The sequence below is a fragment of the Pecten maximus genome, chromosome 4, assembly GCF_902652985.1.
Source record: "Pecten maximus chromosome 4, xPecMax1.1, whole genome shotgun sequence".
Taxonomy (NCBI): domain Eukaryota; kingdom Metazoa; phylum Mollusca; class Bivalvia; order Pectinida; family Pectinidae; genus Pecten; species Pecten maximus.
Window position 1 is genome coordinate 1 of NC_047018.1, and position 21145 is coordinate 21145.

Below are 21145 nucleotides of genomic sequence, written 5' to 3' on the forward strand. Positions count from 1 at the left end.
ACCCTAAACCTTACACTCAAACCTAAACCATACACCCAAACCTAAACCTTAGCCTTAACCTTAACCCTAAACCTTACACTCAAACATTAGTCTTACCCTCAAACCTAAATCTTAGCCTTAACCTCAAATAAAAACATTACACTGAAACCTAAACCTTAGCCTCAAACCTAACCTTAGCCTGAACCTCAAATCTAAACCTTACACTCAAACCTTAACCTTAACCTTAGGCTTACCATCAAACATAAACCTTACACTCAAACCTTAACCTTAGCCTTAACCTCAAATATTAACCTTACACTGAAACCTAGACCTTAGCCTCAAACCTAAACCTTAGCCTTAGCCTTAACCTCAAACATAAACCTTACCCTTAGCCTTAACCAAAAATCACTATCATAATCATTAAATAACGAAAGAATTAACGGAGAATGAGGAAACAAACAATATAATTATAATCACTAGACAAGTGCATCAGCTAGAGTTATCAAATATATTCTTGAGAAGTCGAAAGCATTTGAAAACTCAATCAAACATTGTTAAATCAATTCAACGGCATGGTTATGGTAACGAGACTTTCACTCACCGAAGGTATGCATTAATTAAACAAGTGGTTTCCTAAGTCAACGTTGTACATCCAAATAAAAACATCGACCGGGACCAAGCTGATTAATAAGCGCCAAAACTACAATTGAAATCATTATATCACCGATTGGTCTCCACAAGTGACGTCACTATTCAAGATCTAAATATAGATGATCAACTTGATCACTGCGTACTTATCCCCTAACCCTAACCCTAACCCTACCATCAAACATAAACCTTACACTCAAACCTTAACCTTAGCCTTAACCTCAAATATTAACCTTACACTGAAACCTAGACCTTAGCCTCAAACCTAAACCTTAGCCTTAGCCTTAACCTCAAACATAAACCTTACCCTTAGCCTTAACCAAAAATCACTATCATAATCATTAAATAACGAAAGAATTAACGGAGAATGAGGAAACAAACAATATAATTATAATCACTAGACAAGTGCATCAGCTAGAGTTATCAAATATATTCTTGAGAAGTCGAAAGCATTTGAAAACTCAATCAAACATTGTTAAATCAATTCAACGGCATGGTTATGGTAACGAGACTTTCACTCACCGAAGGTATGCATTAATTAAACAAGTGGTTTCCTAAGTCAACGTTGTACATCCAAATAAAAACATCGACCGGGACCAAGCTGATTAATAAGCGCCAAAACTACAATTGAAATCATTATATCACCGATTGGTCTCCACAAGTGACGTCACTATTCAAGATCTAAATATAGATGATCAACTTGATCACTGCGTACTTATCCCCTAACCATACACTCAAACCTAAACCTTAGCCGTAACCTCATATATAAACCCTTACACTCAAACCTAAACATTTGCCTTAACCTCAAATCTAAACCTTACAATCAAACCTCAACATTAGCCTTAACCTTAACCCTAAACCTTACACTCAAACCTAAACCATACACCCAAACCTAAACCTTAGCCTTAACCTTAACCCTAAACCTTACACTCAAACATTAGTCTTACCCTCAAACCTAAATCTTAGCCTTAACCTCAAATAAAAACATTACACTGAAACCTAAACCTTAGCCTCAAACCTAACCTTAGCCTGAACCTCAAATCTAAACCTTACACTCAAACCTTAACCTTAACCTTAGGCTTACCATCAAACATAAACCTTACACTCAAACCTTAACCTTAGCCTTAACCTCAAATATTAACCTTACACTGAAACCTAGACCTTAGCCTCAAACCTAAACCTTAGCCTTAGCCTTAACCTCAAACATAAACCTTACCCTTAGCCTTAACCAAAAATCACTATCATAATCATTAAATAACGAAAGAATTAACGGAGAATGAGGAAACAAACAATATAATTATAATCACTAGACAAGTGCATCAGCTAGAGTTATCAAATATATTCTTGAGAAGTCGAAAGCATTTGAAAACTCAATCAAACATTGTTAAATCAATTCAACGGCATGGTTATGGTAACGAGACTTTCACTCACCGAAGGTATGCATTAATCAAACAAGTGATTTCCTAAGTCAACGTTGTACATCCAAATAAAAACATCGACCGGGCCCAAGCTGATTAATAAGCGCCAAAACTACAAATGAAATCATTATATCACCGATTGGTCTCCACAAGTGACGTCACTATTCAAGATCTAAATATAGATGATCAACTTGATCACTGCGTACTTATACCCTAACCCTAACCCTAACCCTTACCATCAAACATAAACCTTACACTCAAACCTTAACCTTAGCCTTAACCTCAAATATTAACCTTACACTGAAACCTAGACCTTAGCCTCAAACCTAAACCTTAGCCTTAGCCTTAACCTCAAACATAAACCTTACCCTTAGCCTTAACCAAAAATCACTATCATAATCATTAAATAACGAAAGAATTAACGGAGAATGAGGAAACAAACAATATAATTATAATCACTAGACAAGTGCATCAGCTAGAGTTATCAAATATATTCTTGAGAAGTCGAAAGCATTTGAAAACTCAATCAAACATTGTTAAATCAATTCAACGGCATGGTTATGGTAACGAGACTTTCACTCACCGAAGGTATGCATTAATTAAACAAGTGGTTTCCTAAGTCAACGTTGTACATCCAAATAAAAACATCGACCGGGACCAAGCTGATTAATAAGCGCCAAAACTACAATTGAAATCATTATATCACCGATTGGTCTCCACAAGTGACGTCACTATTCAAGATCTAAATATAGATGATCAACTTGATCACTGCGTACTTATCCCCTAACCCAAACCCTAACCCTAACCATCAAACATAAACCTTACACTCAAACCTTAACCTTAGCCTTAACCTCAAATATTAACCTTACACTGAAACCTAGACCTTAGCCTCAAACCTAAACCTTAGCCTTAGCCTTAACCTCAAACATAAACCTTCACCCTTAGCCTTAACCAAAAATCACTATCATAATCATTAAATAACGAAAGAATTAACGGAGAATGAGGAAACAAACAATATAATTATAATCACTAGACAAGTGCATCAGCTAGAGTTATCAAATATATTCTTGAGAAGTCGAAAGCATTTGAAAACTCAATCAAACATTGTTAAATCAATTCAACGGCATGGTTATGGTAACGAGACTTTCACTCACCGAAGGTATGCATTAATTAAACAAGTGGTTTCCTAAGTCAACGTTGTACATCCAAATAAAAACATCGACCGGGACCAAGCTGATTAATAAGCGCCAAAACTACAATTGAAATCATTATATCACCGATTGGTCTCCACAAGTGACGTCACTATTCAAGATCTAAATATAGATGATCAACTTGATCACTGCGTACTTATCCCCTAACCCTAACCCTAACCCTTACCATCAAACATAAACCTTACACTCAAACCTTAACCTTAGCCTTAACCTCAAATATTAACCTTACACTGAAACCTAGACCTTAGCCTCAAACCTAAACCTTAGCCTTAGCCTTAACCTCAAACATAAACCTTACCCTTAGCCTTAACCAAAAATCACTATCATAATCATTAAATAACGAAAGAATTAACGGAGAATGAGGAAACAAACAATATAATTATAATCACTAGACAAGTGCATCAGCTAGAGTTATCAAATATATTCTTGAGAAGTCGAAAGCATTTGAAAACTCAATCAAACATTGTTAAATCAATTCAACGGCATGGTTATGGTAACGAGACTTTCACTCACCGAAGGTATGCATTAATTAAACAAGTGGTTTCCTAAGTCAACGTTGTACATCCAAATAAAAACATCGACCGGGACCAAGCTGATTAATAAGCGCCAAAACTACAATTGAAATCATTATATCACCGATTGGTCTCCACAAGTGACGTCACTATTCAAGATCTAAATATAGATGATCAACTTGATCACTGCGTACTTATCCCCTAACCCTAACCCTAACCCTAACCCTAACCCTAACCCTAACCCAACCCTAACCCTAACCCTAACCCTAACCCTAACCCTAACCCTAACCCTAACCCTAACCCTAACCCTAACCCTAACCCTAACCCTAACATATTTGCCAGTTCCATTTTTTATGTGAATATCATTTTGGTCCTGAATTTCGGTCATTTTTCTCAAAAAACAATTTTTTGACCCCCAATTTTTTGCTCTCCAATTATCAATATCTTTTCTAATTTCCCACAGTAGTCTGAACCTCCAATTTTTATGAAGATGGCGTACGGAAGTAAGCGATGGCAAAAGCCAAAAAACAGAAATTCTAATCCGAACGCCAAATACATTCGGCTTTTTTTCCAACTTATTCAGGCCATTCACCACATTTCGGTTATAGAGGTTCAGGCTAAGGGTGGTCCCCCAACCAGAGGGTTTCAGAGACAGGTAGCAAATCTTTCCAAATTCCTTAAACCCGCTCAAGCTAACCGCTCCATTTTAGAGCGCCTCCAAAACGTCCACATGTCTTGGGCTAAATTCACAGCCCAAGCCTTGCTGGAGCATTACCGTGCCAGAATTTCGGAACTTTTAGGTACAATTAGGGCCCACAACTTTAGTAGGAATATGGTCAATTCTTTTTCGGACTCTTCTTTGGATTGGGCAAGAAAAAACTTTAAAAATAAACTTCGAGAAGACACGGTCTCGACATTCAAAAACATGCTGCCAAGCCTTTGTTCTATACCTGTCAATGACTCTCGACCCACCCGCATCTCGGCCCCAGCTAACTCATCCCCCACTTCTCCCTCATCCTTTTCTTCTCCTCCGCCTCCTCCTCCTTCTTCCCACTCTAACCCTTACTAGACTGACACCTTCCAAACTCCTAACCGCTGCCGCACCCGGGCTTCCTCTCGCCTAACTAACAACCCTAACATCACCACTGGTAACCGCTTTTCCTCCCATTCACCTCCCCCCCACCCCGAGTACGCCTAAGCGTAAACGGGACTCTTCTTCTCCTTCACCTGCTAACACGCCCCGCAAGTCTCGCAGGGCTCTCAACGTAAAACCTCTTCAAACCCCTAACAAAACCCGCACTCCTAACCCTCCTAGGTCACCTCCCAGCTATGCGGAGGCGGCCACTAAACCACCCTCCATTAACCGCCACCCTAACACCCCTAACAAATCGGAATGGCAACTCCCGCCAATTAACAAACCGATTCTGGTGATAGGAGCCTCTAACCTCTCCCGGGTAACGTCTCTCCCTGATCCTACCGTCCAAATTGAATCCTACCCAGGTGCGAAGATTAGGCACATTGTAAACATAGTAAAGGATTATGCGCACTCTGGTCTTCCAACCCATGTAATTGTAAACATTGGAATTAATGATAGGTCGGCCCAAAACATGATTGACGTGTTTCGGGACCTATCCGTCCTTCATGACGTATTGAAAAAGTCGATTCCCTTAGCACGATACTATTTCACAATCGTGCCCATTTCGGAAAAACTGGCCAAAACAAAACCTAGGGAATCTGACAATCTTTCGGCATTGAATAGGCACCTTTTGGACATTCAAAACAAGGCCACGGTTACTTTGGACAGTAGGATCGCTGGGGGGCACCGATTCAACTCAGACGGCATTCATTGGACCGAGGCCACGGCCAATGAACTTGTCCGCTCTTGGGTATCTCAGGTAAAAAATGCCAAGGTTTTTTTTGCCTAGATCCTAAAGGGTTGAACCAGGATCGCCCCTCAGATAACCCAACTAACACCATAAACCTAAGCTCTAGGACTTTAAACCCAGATGAAATCCAGCTTCTCGATAGAGGTCTGAAATTTATACCGACGCCTAGAAATATTTCGAGCAATGATTTTATTGATTCGGCCAAAGACCTCGGCAGAAAACTCAAAATTACACATTTTTTCAATGGCAAATCCAAATCAGCTGAAAGTAAGAAATTTGTCGACAAAAGCCAATGGAATCCCCCAGAAAGTGCGATTCCTTCAAACATTCAAAATCGGTAAAAGACATCTTTAAAGATCTTTCCAAAATTACAGTCAGTAAAGAACAGCCCAATTTGAATGTGGCAGAAAAGAAAGCAATAACATCTTTGAAAAATGACCAGTCGATAGTTATTAAGAAAGCCGACAAAGGCTCAGCAACAGTAATTTTGGATAGGGCAGACTACATCTGGGAAGTAGAAAGACAACTCAATAACCCTAAACACTATAGACAACTGGACTCGCCGATATATCCTAAAACTAGTGCAGAACTTAGCAACATCATCCATAGGCTAGGTAGAAGTAAACACCTGACACCTAAACAAGTAACCTATCTTAACCCTAAAGAAAACCCTAAACCTAGACATGTGTATATACTACCGAAAATACACAAAGCACCAGGACAATGGTCAGATCCATATAAAATACCACCAGGGAGACCAATAATATCAGATGTTGAGAGTGAGTCGTACAGAATAGCAGAATACATTGATAATTTTTTAGCCCCTTTGTCAATGAAACATCCAGCCTATCTGAAAGATACCAATGATTTCATTAACAAGATCAAGAACTTGACCATACCTAAGGACAGTCTACTCGTTAGTTTAGATGTTGATAGCATGTATACCAATATCGACAACCGTGATGGACTGAGAGCGGTAGGAAAGATTTTTCAAAACAACCCGGACCCAGAAAGACCCGATTTAGAAATACTAGAAATGTTAAAATCAGGTTTAGAAAGGAACGATTTTGAATTCAACGGTAAATGGTATCTCCAAATATCCGGAACAGCAATGGCTAAGAAATTTGCTCCGAGCTATGCCAACATTTTTATGGCCGATTTTGAAAAGGAAGCGTTAGCAAAATGTTCAAAACAACCTTTAGTTTATGTTAGATTTCTGGACGATATCTTCATTATTTGGACACATTCAAGGAGTGATTTTGATGACTTTTTCGATACTCTCAATAACCATCATCCATGCATAAAACTTAAGGCAACCATTAGCAATGATTCGATAGATTTCTTAGATACGACTGTGTTTAAAGGCCCAAAATTCGATCAAACAGGAAAACTAGACATTAAAGTGTTCTTCAAACCAACAGATTCTCACCAACTTCTTCACAAAAAGTCGTTCCATCCGAAACATTCCTTTAAGGGCATCATTAAATCGCAGAAAATTCGTTTCCATAGAATCTGTACTCGAGAGTCGGACTTTAACAATGCCGTAAACATCTTATTCAGGGCTCTCAGAAACCGAAACTTTTCATATAGATTTCTACGTAAAATCAAAGGGGAAACTTTAAAAGAAATAGCCCCTAAAAATGGTTATATAGCGGAAGCCTGTAACAGTAAACGTTGTGAAACATGCCCCTTTCTCCAAGTCACCGCCTGCTTCTTGAGTTCAAAAACAACAGAAGTATTTAACATGAAACAAGACCTAAATTGTAACTCTAAAAACGTAATTTATCTTATCACTTGTAGGAAATGTGATTCGCAATACGTAGGGCAAACATCTTTGTCGTTAAGAGATAGATTCACAAGACACCGTTTTGATATAAGACACAAAAAAGATAAACCAGTTGCGAGACACTTTAACCAAAACGGACATAGTTTAGAGCACGTAAACATAACACAGATAGAACAGGCACCAGATTCTAGTTTTCTAAATGAGAGAGAAGGTTTTTGGATTGATAAACTCCAGACTTTAACCCCACACGGCATAAACGAACAATCAGTTCCAAACCAGATCCTACCTTTTGTAATAACCTATAACACAACAGCCACAGTAGTAGGGAGAAAGGTAAGAGAACATTACAATAAACTAAAGTCAGAATTTCCTGAAATCTATAAAAACAGACTAGTTACAGTGTACCGCAAAAACAAAAACCTACAAGATCTATTAGTTCGCAGCAGACTTAAGACTAACATGTAAACTCTTCGGCCAGTGCACAGGGATTAAACCCTAATCCCGAACCATAACCCTAAACCTAACCCCTAACCCTAACCCTTAACCCTAACCCTTAACCCTAACCCTAACCCTAACCCTTAAACCACAATCCCAAACCATAACCCTAATCCCGAACCATAACCCTAACCCTAAATTTCTTAAACCCGCGCAAGCTAACCGCTCCATTTTAGAGCGCCTCCAAAACATCCACATGTCTTGGGCTAAATTCACAGCCCAAGCCTTGCTGGAGCATTACCGTGCCAGAATTTCGGAACTTTTAGATATAATTAGGGTCCACAACTTTAGTAGACATCGGTCAATTCTTTTTCAGACTCTTCTTTGGATTGTGCAAGAAAAAACTTCAAAAATAAACCGCGAGAAGACACGGTCTCGACTTTCAGAAACATGCTGCCAAGCTTTGTGCTATACCTGTCAATGACTCTCGACCCACCCGCATCTCGGCCCCAGCTAACTCCTCCTCCACTTCTCCCTCATCCTTTTCCTCCTCCTCCACCTTCTTTCCACTCTTATCCTAACCAGGATGACATCTTCCAAATTCCTAACCGCCGCCGCACCCGGGCTTCCTCTCGCCAAACTAACAACCTTAACATCACCACGGGTAACCGCGTGACCTCCCTTTCACCTCCCCCACCCCGAGTACGCCTAAGCGTAAACGGGACTCTTCTCCTTCACCTGCTTACACGTCCCGCAAGTCTCGCAGGGCTCTCAACGTAAAACCACTTCAAACACCTAACAAAACCCGCACTCCTAACCCTCCTCGGTCACCTCCCAGCTATTCGGAGGCGGCTACTAAACCACTCTCCATTAACCGCCACCCTAATACCCCTAACAAATCGGAATGGCAACTCCCGCCAATTAACAAACCAATTCTGGTGATAGGAGCCTCTAACCTCTCCCGGGTAACGTCTCTCCCTGATCCTACCGTCCAAATAGAATCCTACCCAGGTGCGAAGATTAGGCACATTGTAAACATAGTCAAGAATGATGCGCACTCTGGTCTTCCAACTCATGTAATTTTAAACATTGGAATTAATGATAGGTCGGCCCAAAACATGATTGATGTGTTTCGGGACCTATCCGTTCTTCGTGACGTACTGAAAAAAGTCGATTCCCTTAACACGATACTATTTCACAATCGTGCCCATTTCGGAAAAACTGGCCAAAACAAAACCTAGGGAATCTGACAATCTTTCGGCATTGAATTTTTGGACATTATAAACAAGGCCACGGCTACGTTGGACAGAAGGATCACTGGGGGGCACCGATTCAACTCAGACGGCATTCATTGGACCGAAGCCACGGCCAATGAACTTGTCCGCTCTTGGGTATCTCAGGTAAAAAAATCTAAAGGTTTTTTGTGCCTTGATCCTAAAGGGTTGAACCAGGATCGCCCCTCAGATAACCCAATTAACACCTTAAACCTAAAAAGCTCTAGGACTTTAAACCAAGATGAAATACAGCTTATTGATTCTTGAAATTTATACCGACACCTAGAAATATTTCGAGCAATAATTTTATTGATTCGGCCAAAGACCTCAACAGAAAACTCAAAATTACACATTTTTTGCATAGCAAATCTAAACCAGCTGAAAGTAAGAAATTCGTCGACAAAAGCCAATAATGGAATCACCCAGAAAACGTGATTCCTTCAAACATTCAAAATTCGGTAATGCTATCTTTAAAGATCTTTCCAAAATTACGGTCAATAAGGAACAGCATAATTTGAATTTGGCAGAAAAGAAAGCAATCACATCTTTGAAAAATGACCAGTCAATAGTTATTAAGAAAGCCGACAAAGGCTCAGCAACAGTCATTTTGGATAGGACAGACTCCATCTAGGAAGTAGAAAGACAACTTAATAACCCTAAACACTACAGACAACTTGACTCGACGATCTATCCTAAAACTAGTGTAGAACTTAGCAACATCATCCATAGGCTAGGTAGAAGTTAACACTTGACACTTGACACCTAAACAGGTAACCTATCTTAACCCTAAAGAAAACCCTAAGCCTAGACGTGTATATACTACCGAAAATACACAAAGCACCAGGACAATGGTCAGATCCATATAAAATACCACCAGGGAGACCAATAATATCAGATGTTGAGAGTGAGTCCTATAGAATAGCAGAATACATAGATCATTTTTTAACCCCTTTGTCAATGAAACATCCAGCCTATCTGAAAGATACAAAAGATTTCATTAACAAGATCAAGAACTTAACTATACCTAAGGACTGTCTACTCGTTAGTTTCGATGTTGATAGCATGTACACCAATATCGATAACCGTGACGAACTGAGAACGGTAGGAAAGATTTTTCAAAATAACCCGGACCCAGAAAGACCCGATTTAGAAATACTAGAAATGTTAAAATCAGGTTTAGAAAGGAACGATTTTGAATTCAACGGCAAATGGTATCTCCAAATATCCGGAACAGCAATGGCTAAGAAATTTGCTCCGAGCTATGCCAACACTTTTATGGCCGATTTTGAAAAGGAAGCGTTAGCAAAATGTACAAAACAACCTTTAGTTTATGTCAGATTTCTGGATGATATCTTCATTATTTGGACACATTCAAGAAGTGAATTTGATGACTTTTTCGACACTCTCAATAACCACCATCCATGCATAAAGCTTAAGGCAACTATCAGCAATGATTCGATAGATTTCTTGGATATAACTGTTTTCAAAGGCACAAAATTCGAACAAACAGGAAAACTAGACATCAAAGTGTTCTTCAAACCAACAGATTCTCACCAACTTCTTCACAAAAAGTCGTTCCATCCGAAACATTCCTTTAAGGGCATCATTAAATCGCAGATAATTCGTTTCCATAGAATCTGTACTCGAGAGTCGGACTTTAACAATGCAGTAAACATCTTGTTCAGGGCACTCAGAAACCGAAACTATTCATATAGATTTCTACGTAAAATCAAAGGGGAAACTTTAAACGAAATAGCCCCTAAAATGGTTATATAGCGGAAGCCTGTAATAGTAAACGATGTGAAACATGCCCCTCTCTCCAAGTCACCACCTGCTTTCTTAGTTCAAAAACAACAGAAGTATTTCATATGAAACAAGACCTAAATTTTAACTCAAAAAACGTAATTTATCTTATCACTTGTAGAAAATGTGATTCGCAATACGTAGGGCAAACATCTTTGTCGTTAAATGAGAGAGAATGTTTTTGGATTGATAAACTCCAGACTTTAACCCCACACGGCATAAACGAACAATCAGTTCCAAACCAGATCCTACCTTTTGTAATAACCTATAACACAACAGCCACAGTAGTAGGGAGAAAGGTAAGAGAACATTACAATAAACTACAGTTAGAATTTCATGAAATCTATAAAAACAGACTAGTTACAGCGTACCGCAAAAACAAAAACCTACAAGATATATTAGTTCGCAGCAGATTTAAGACAAACATGTAAACTCTTAGGCCAGTACACTGGGATTAAACCCTAATCCCGAACCATAACCTTAGACCTAACACCTAACCCTAACCCTAACGCATCACCTCGAGAAGATAGACAATATTAGGCTATTGTAGAGGTAAGTTAAAATTAATTAGAGGGGATAACATTAAAGGGGTTATTTCGTGATATTATATCTATCTGGGGGTTTCATTCAGCAAATGAGTATGAAAGAAGCAGAATCCTACTGCCACTGAATGTAAGAAATACGTGAAATACACAAAAACGGATTAAGTACTTATTTAATTAAACAAACAGAATATGATAATTTAAAAAAATTGAATTTCATTGACATATTATTAAACACTGATGTATGATACAGTGAAAGACAAACAAAATACATCAACAAAGGTTTGAACTATGAGAGAAAGACAATTAAATGGGGTTATACTTCTATATCCATCTGTATTGTGTATAAATCTATGCATAGATAGATAGTGGCATGCATCAGTTTCTGACGTATTATATATCCTGAATATACAAAATTTGAAAAAGAAAAAAAATGTACCCAAATGTTAACCATAGCTGCCGTGCCCTATTGTATACTACTACTTTATAAAGCGTTATTTATATACGTCCATCCCTTGTAAAAAGTTAGGACGAATACGTCACAATGTCAGCAGTGACTTCACTGATACAGACAAAAACAAAGATGTCGGCAAAGAAGTACGATCAGCATTAGATGCCATAAATCAACGTATCAGGCAGCTGGAAAACAAAATAGCTGATGACACATTGGATAAAAAGGTGGCGTTGTTGTGGAAAGGCTCTTGGTTTGGGGGTGTTTTCCTTTTTTATGCACCCAACCTGCAGCAGCACGGAGAACAGCCGGAAAGTAACCAGTCTTTACGAGTGTAAGACGTGCCAGAAATCCAAATACTTACTTATTCGACCAACAGGGAGCTTCAAGAAATCACTCAAACAGATAAACCAACTGGAGTAAACTGCCTAAGGTAGAATCTTTTATAGAAGAACAATGCTCAAATCCGGGAGAAAAACGCAGTAAAATATCCAAGACAAATGTTTTCAGTAAAGGGGTAAAACAACAACTCTGGGACGATACCGACGGATGGTATCTAACAGTGTCTATGAAGATAACGTCAGGACAAAATACCGTGACTGAACAGTGCAAGAAAGATCATTTGATTTTAAAATTCTTTAACTGAAATTAGTGAGTGTTAATTCTGAACGAGTTTGATAAGTAATTGGTTCATAACCTTGTGCAGTTCTTTCTAGTTCACCTAGCACATAGTGCCAGTTCTGTTTATTGTATGATGTTTTGTATGTTATCCGTGCATCGCCTGTCGTCAGTATCTGTTATACTTTTCGAACAATATTTTTCTTAATAAATTGCGGAACTCGGTCTATGATATTTGACCAGTAAATAATGGTCGCATAGTGATATAAAGTGTCCTCTTGTTACTCACAATAACCTACTTTTTTGTCACAGCGTATACAACTGTGACATCTACAAATGGGTTCCGTCCGTCTGTCGGGATTCGCTTTCCGCATGATATCTTTTTTGAAGAAATGATTGGATTTTGATGGAACTTTCTTGGTAGAGGTGTTACCTAAATCCCTACCTCGAGTTCTATTATCGGCATATTCCGCGCATATTTAATGAGGCTGCTGTGACCGGATTGGCTGATTGCTTTCCGCACGATATCTTTTGACAGAATGATCAAAGTTTAATAATTTAATAATCATATTATTATATGTATATAAATATTCAATTTATGGACGCTGTTATTGTGTACGTGTGCTAATTATTTTCTGTTTTCTATAATAGTCACTGTACATCTAATAAATGATACTATCAAGCATACACACACGTACAAATGTAAATATATAATAATATATAAACAAAAGTGAATAGCGTCAATGTGATTGTAACCCTCTTAACTAAGCATCATCATATTTATTACATGCCTTACAGGGTAAAGTTGGGTGAGATGTGGTGACTTGCTACCTATGTATAATTGATTTTCCTCCTTACTAAGAACAATCTCAATTGACAATCTTATTTGATTTGGGCTTAACCAGAATTAGACAATTGTGTGTTTAATTTCAAATTCTTATATGGTACCAATTTATATGCTGTAGGAAGATGCGTGTTTGGTCAACACATGAGTAGAAGACTACTGCTATTTACAAAATGGACATTATAGTCTGAAACGCTGTTGTTGATCAGACATTTGTCTCTCTCCTGAGTAGTAAACGAGTTATAATATTTATTTAACAATGATTTGAAAATTATGCAAAGGAAAAGAAAATAATCAGATTATCATTAAATATTATTCATAAATACTCTTTCTATATATATACTGTAATCTTCATTCTTGACCAATAATCAGATACTCATTATTTGAAATAAATGTAATATGTTATTGAGAGAACTTTAATATAGGCTAAGCCTGATGTCCAATCCATTTGATTCTGAATAAAATATGTTGAAATGAAAATGATCAAATTTTGATGAAACTGTCTTGGTCGACTCATTTACCTAAGTTCCTAGTTTAAGTTCAATTACCGCAACATGTAATGATTCTAAATGCTATGTCATGTGTTTGATGTTTTTATGCATGTTGCCCTCTTTAGTTTCATGTAATACATTATTTGCATGGGCGGACTATCTTGACGACTATGTCCTTGCTGAACACTTGTGTACTCTTTATTAACCAATATACCTACAGTAATGCTATCAGACATCTATGTACCTAGGGGAAGTGCTGTAATGTTCTCTCAATAAATCACCTTGATCTAGTTGCAGGATCATAGTCTTGGTGATTATTCCTTCTTCAATACATTGTATAATTTTAATGTTTGTTTGATGATTAATAATTCAACTCCTTTAGGACAAAAGTAACGCTTAGTTTTAAGCATATATGTGCACGTTTTAGGAATTATATTTTTCTTTACCTACAAAATAACTCAAACGGGAGTAAAAGCTTTAAAATTTCTTTATAGCTATGTATTGCAATTTACAAAACAATTTTAATTGCAACATTAAATGAAGTTCATAGCAAAGCGTTTGTGTCTTATCTTATGCCTATGTTATGGGTTAGGGTCTGATTGCGTTAGAGGACATCAATGCTCCAATCATATTACAAACTTATTTACTTTAGTTATTAAGGGAAACATCTCTTGTTGACTCATAATGAGTATTTGCATGCTTATTAAATGATGGAAGGAACTAATTAATTAGTTTAATACACCAAAGGTTAATTGAATCTTACAATAAATACAATTGTTCACTCTTGCCATACAATTGACTAGTGGTCTTTATATAATTATAGCTTCTTTAGCCCCATAGTATTTACAGCAAGTATAAGAAATGTGTATTTTGATTATATAATATACAGAATAATTTCGACAGAATCACACAAATATGATTAACTCATACAATGATTCATTGCTTTTTCAACACAAGCATTCATGAATCACCATCTCTATTTCTATAAATCATAATGGGGGTTGCTTTCACAAAACCTCAGGAAACATAAACCTCACAAAACATCAGGAAACATAAACCTCACAAAACCTGACAAAACCTCAGAATACCTAAAGCTCACAAAACCGGAGGGGACATCAACCTCAGAGAACCTCAGGAAATCTCAACCTCTCAAACTCGCAGGATACCTGACCCTCAAAAAACCTGACAAAACGTCAGGTAAACTAAACCTAACAAAACTTCACTAAACTCCAATAAACCAGAACACCAAAAAACCTCAACCAACTAAAACCTCACAAAACCTCAATAAACCAAAACCTCACAAAACATCAATAAACCAAAACCTCACAAAACCTCGCAAAACTTCAATAAACAAAACCTTAACTTCACAAATCTGACAAAATCTCAGGAAATCTTACCTTCACAAAACGTCACAAAACCTCAGGAAACCTTAACCTCAAAAAACTTAAGCAAACCTAAACCTCACAAAACCTTAGCAAACCTAAACCTCACAAAACGTCACAAAATCTCAGGAACATAAACCTCCCAAAACCTCAGGAAACATAATCCTTGCAAAACCTCAGGAAACCTTAACCACAAAAAACCTCAGCAAACCTAATCCTCAAACCTCACAAAACCTCTGGAAAGAAACATAATCCTTACAAAACTTCAGGAAACCTTAACCTCAAAAAACCTCAGCAAACCTAAACCTCAAACGAACCTCACAAAACCTCAGGAAGCAAACCTCACAAAACCTCAAAAAAAATAAACCTCACAAAACCTCAGGAACATAAATCTTACAAAACCTCACAAAACCTGACAAAGCCTCAGGAAATCTTAACTTCTCAAAACCTCAGTAAGTTTCAACTTAATTAGTAAACTTTTAAGTGACAAAAAATACCTGAAGCTTAGACTACTTAAAACATGAAAAACTGAACCGAAATAGATAAAAACTATAAAAGAAAACTTCACCTCTGGAAACTCACCTAAAAAATTGAACCTTAACCTTAAAAATCGAACATCAGGAAAATTCTAAAACAAATTCTAAGCTAAAACTTAACATCAGACAATTAAATCTTTGTTCCAGAAATCTGAACCCTAATTTCGGAAAACTTAAAATCTAATTGTTACCTAGATGCAATTATTTAATCTCATTCGAAATAAACAAATCTGGCACTTCAAAAAAGTCAAAAAACTAAAACATTCTAATCAAATACAGAATTTCAAGAAATATTGTAAAATAAAAAGGAGAAGTAAAGATCCTAAGGATAACCCTAACCAAAATACATAGTGAAATCATCAATGCCATTACTTCATCAAAACACTAACCTCATCTCAAAGCTCAATGAACAATACATCAAAAATCCATTAGACGTCCGCTGAGTTCTCAACCCAAAGGGTACTGCAATTATATCCATAACACTTCCGATTACAATGTATATCACTCATTTCAGCTAAATTCCGACCAAGTCCACTATTTTCGAAGGAACGTTACCAATATAATCACGTATGCTCATACAATACTACGCAATCATAGGCCTCTCCCATTATGCTCCGCCTAATAACGTCAAGTGATGAGCAAAGTGACTTTGCCGAGTTGACCAAGGTCATCTGCGTATCAACATCCTAACCCTAACCCTAACCCCAAACCCTAAACCCTAACCCTAAGCCAAACCCTAACCCTAACCCAAATGGGTGGCGGTTAATGGAGGGTTGTTTAGTAGCCGCCTCCGCATACCTAGGAGGTGACCGAGGAGGGTTAGGTGTGTGGGTTTATTAGGGGTTTGAAGTGGTTTAACGTTAAGAGCCCTGCGAGACTTGCGGGGCGTGTTAGTAGGTAAAGGAGAAGATGAGTCTCGTTTACGCCTAGGCGTTCTTGAGTAGGTAGGAGGTGAAAGGTAAGAGAACATTACAGTTAGAATTCTGAAATCTATAAAAAAAAAAAACAACAGATTAGTGACAGCGTACCGCAAAAACAAACACCTACAAGATCTATTAGTTATTTTGCGGGAAGATTTTGTTAGCATTCCGAAAATAACGACTGCTGTGAGAGATAGCCCAATGATATTACTTTCTAATTGGAATCAGCATGGACACAATGTTGCTGGAATGTGTTTTGGTATTAAAGAGGCGAGTAAATTTGAAACTGGTGCTAACAACAACTCTAGCCCTAACCCTACTCTAACCCTAACGCTAACCCTAACGCTAACCCTAACCCTAACTACGTGTGTACTTACGTGTTTTGAACAGTTCCCAGAGGATAAGGGTCTACACCTGCCACTTTGTGGTGACAATAGTCTAAACTAGTAGTGGCATTGACGGCAACAGATTCATTTCCATATCCTTTACTTGTAATTCTATATATTGTTGTGTGTTTCTAATAATTTAATTTGTTTTGCAGGTTTAGGATTAAATAACAATTTTAGTTCAATTTTCATATAACCATTTTTCTAAAACCACTCGATTTTGAGTACAATTTTTTCTCCATTTGTTTCTTACACTATCAATTCTAATCTCCTACAGTAGTTTAAACCTCGAAGTTTCTCAAGATGGCGTATGGAAAGAAGAAATGGCAAAAGCCAAAAGTCAGAAATTGAAATCCGAACGCCTAATACATTCGCTTTTTTCAACTTATACAAACCATTAACCAAATTGCAGTGATTGAGGTCCAGGCTAAGGATGGTCCCCCAGCCAGAGGGTTTCAGAGGCAGGTTTCAAATCTTTTTTTAAATTGCTAAAACCAGCTCAAGCTAACCGCTTCATTTTAGAGCGCTTCCAAAGGATCCACATGTCCTGGGCCAAGCCTTGCTGTACCGTGCGAGAGTTTCTGAACTTTTAGGTACAATTAGGGCCCACAATTTAAGTAAGAATATGGTCATTTCTTTTCGGACACCTCTTTTAATTGGGCACGAAAAAAAATCAAAAATCAAAAATTCTGTCGACAATCATAAATATGCTTCCAAGTCTATGATCTTCACCTGTCAATGATTCTCGACCAACCCACATCTCGACCAACGAGTTCTCATCTCCATCTTCTTATCCCACTCCAGCCTCTCCTCCTCCACCGCCTCCTTCCCTCTCTAATCCTGACCAAATTGACACCTTCCAACTTCCAAACTATCAACCCTAATATCACCACGGGAAACCGCTTAACCTCCCTTTCACTTCCTAACACCCCGAGTACGCCTAAACGTAAACGGGACTTTTCCTTCATCTACTAACACGCCCTGCAAATCTTGCAGGGCTCTTAACGTTAAACCACTTCAAACCCCTAATTAACCCACACACCTAACCCTCCTCGGTCACCCCCTAGGTATTCGGAGGCGGCTACTAAACCACCCTCCATTAACCGCCACCTTACCACCCCTAACAAATCGGAATGGCAACTCCCGCCAGTTAACAAACCGATTCTGTTGATAGGAGTCTCTTACCTTTTCTCGGGGAACCACTCACTTTGATCCTAGTGCCCAAATAGAATCATAAGAAGATTAGGCACATTGCAAACATAGTAAAAGATATACGCACTCCGGTCTTTCGACTCATGTAATTTTGATTATTGGAATATATGATAGGTCAGCCCGGAACACGAATGATGTGTTTCGGGACCTATTCGTCCTTCGTGGCGATTTAAAAAAAAAAGTAAATTCCCCTACCACGATACTATTTCACAATCGTGCCCATTATGGAAAGAAACTGGCCAAAACAAAACCTAGGGAAGCTGACAATCTTTCGGCATTGAATGGACACTTTCTGGATATTCAAAACAAGGCCACGGCTACTTTGGATAGTAGGATCTCGGGGGGGGGGGGGGGGGGGGGGGGGGGGGGCACCGATTCAACTCAGACGGCATCCATTGGACCGAGGCCACGGCCAATGAACTTGTCCGCTGCTGGGTATCTCAGGTAAAAACACCAAAGGTTTGTTATGCCTTGATCCTTAAGTAATGAACCAGGATCGCTCCTCAGATAACCTAATTAACACATCAACCTAAACTCTAAGACCATAAACCCGAACCCAACTTCTAGATAGAGGTCTAAAATTTATACCGACACCTAGAAATGCTTCAAACACTGATTTTATTGATTCGACCAAAAACCACCGCAGAAGACTCAAAATTGCACATTTTTCCATGGCAAATCTAAATCATTTGAAAGTAAGAAATTTGTCGACAAAAGCCAATGGAATCTCCCAGAAAGCTTAATTCCTTCAAACATTTGAAATTCGTTAAATATTAATTACGGTCAATAAGGAACATGACAATTTAACTTTGGCAGTCAAGAAAGCTATCACATATTTGATTCAAACTTCTGAGATTACTGAAACGCTAAATATGCTGATAAATCAAAGAGCAAAGACCACTCATAAAGGTGCTTTGTCAGAAGGATTAAGATACATGAAAACGAAATTTCATTTACTTTTCAAAAGGCTGTGATTGTGCTAAATTTCAGATGAACGTTGAAGAACCACGGTTTTTAGATCAATTAATCTGTTACGTCTGACATGTTTCTTGATAAACCACATCACGATTCTCTATGTACAAGATTCCTGTGAATAACTGTTCGAGCAAATTTGGGTCTTATTTTTTAAATTGTATGCAACTTAATTGTTTTTTTTTCTTTCTCCGTGTATTAACTAAGCTGTATCATGATTAAACATTCGTGAAAAAACTTGTTATGGAAATTGAATTTGTTCCCCATAAACAGACCTACCTTATCTGTATCCCGTGCCTTTTTGAATAGCACGTTATGTACTTTACTTTGTAGAAGTATTTCACCACCGACTGATTTAAAACTGGCAACCTCTCTATTGCTATAAGAATCTCTGTTGATTTTGGTATGTTTTGATTAATGTTCTATAAACAGCCAGGGTCATTTAAGGACGTGCGTGGTTTTCGAAGTGGAGGAAGTAGAAACACACGGAGAAAAGCCACCGACCTACGGTCAGTACTTGGCCCATGTTGATTTCTAACTCGCAACCCTGAGGTGAAGGATTAGTGATAAAGAGTCGAGACACATTAACCACTCGATTACCGCGACAGAAACAAGCTACAAAATCTCAGGAAATCTTACCTTCACAAAACGTCACAAAACCTCAGGAAACCTTAACCTCAAAAAACTTAAGCAAACCTAAACCTCACAAAACCTTAGCAAACCTAAACCTCACAAAACGTCACAAAATCTCAGGAACATAAACCTCCCAAAACCTCAGGAAACATAATCCTTACAAAACCTCAGGAAACCTTAACCTCAAAAAACCTCAGCAAACCTAATCCTCAAACCTCACAAAACCTCTGGAAAGAAACATAATCCTTACAAAACTTCAGGAAACCTTAACCTCAAAAAACCTCAGCAAACCTAAACCTCAAACGAACCTCACAAAACCTCAGGAAGCAAACCTCACAAAACCTCAAAAAAAATAAACCTCACAAAACCTCAGGAACATAAATCTTACAAAACCTCACAAAACCTGACAAAGCCTCAGGAAATCTTAACTTCTCAAAACCTCAGTAAGTTTCAACTTAATTAGTAAACTTTTAAGTGACAAAAAATACCTGAAGCTTAGACTACTTAAAACATGAAAAACTGAACCAAAATAGATAAAAACTATAAAAGAAAACTTCACCTCTGGAAACTCACCTAAAAAATTGAACCTTAACCTTAAAAATCGAACATCAGGAAAATTCTAAAACAAATTCTAAGCTAAAACTTAACATCAGACAATTAAATCTTTGTTCCAGAAATCTGAACCCTAATTTCGGAAAACTTAAAATCTAATTGTTACCTAGATGCAATTATTTAATCTCATTCGAAATAAACAAATCTGGCACTTCAAAAAAGTCAAAAAACTAAAACATTCTAATCAAATACAGAATTTCAAGAAATATTGTAAAATAAAAAGGAGAAGTAAAGATCCTAAGGATAACCCTAACCAAAATACATAGTGAAATCATCAATGCCATTACTTCATCAAAACACTAACCTCATCTCAAAGCTCAATGAACAATACATCAAAAATCCATTAGACGTCCGCTGAGTTCTCAACCCAAAGGGTACTGCAATTATATCCATAACACTTCCGATTACAATGTATATCACTCATTTCAGCTAAATTCCGACCAAGTCCACTATTTTCGAAGGAACGTTACCAATATAATCACGTATGCTCATACAATACTACGCAATCATAGGCCTCTCCCATTATGCTCCGCCTAATAACGTCAAGTGATGAGCAAAGTGACTTTGCCGAGTTGACCAAGGTCATCTGCGTAT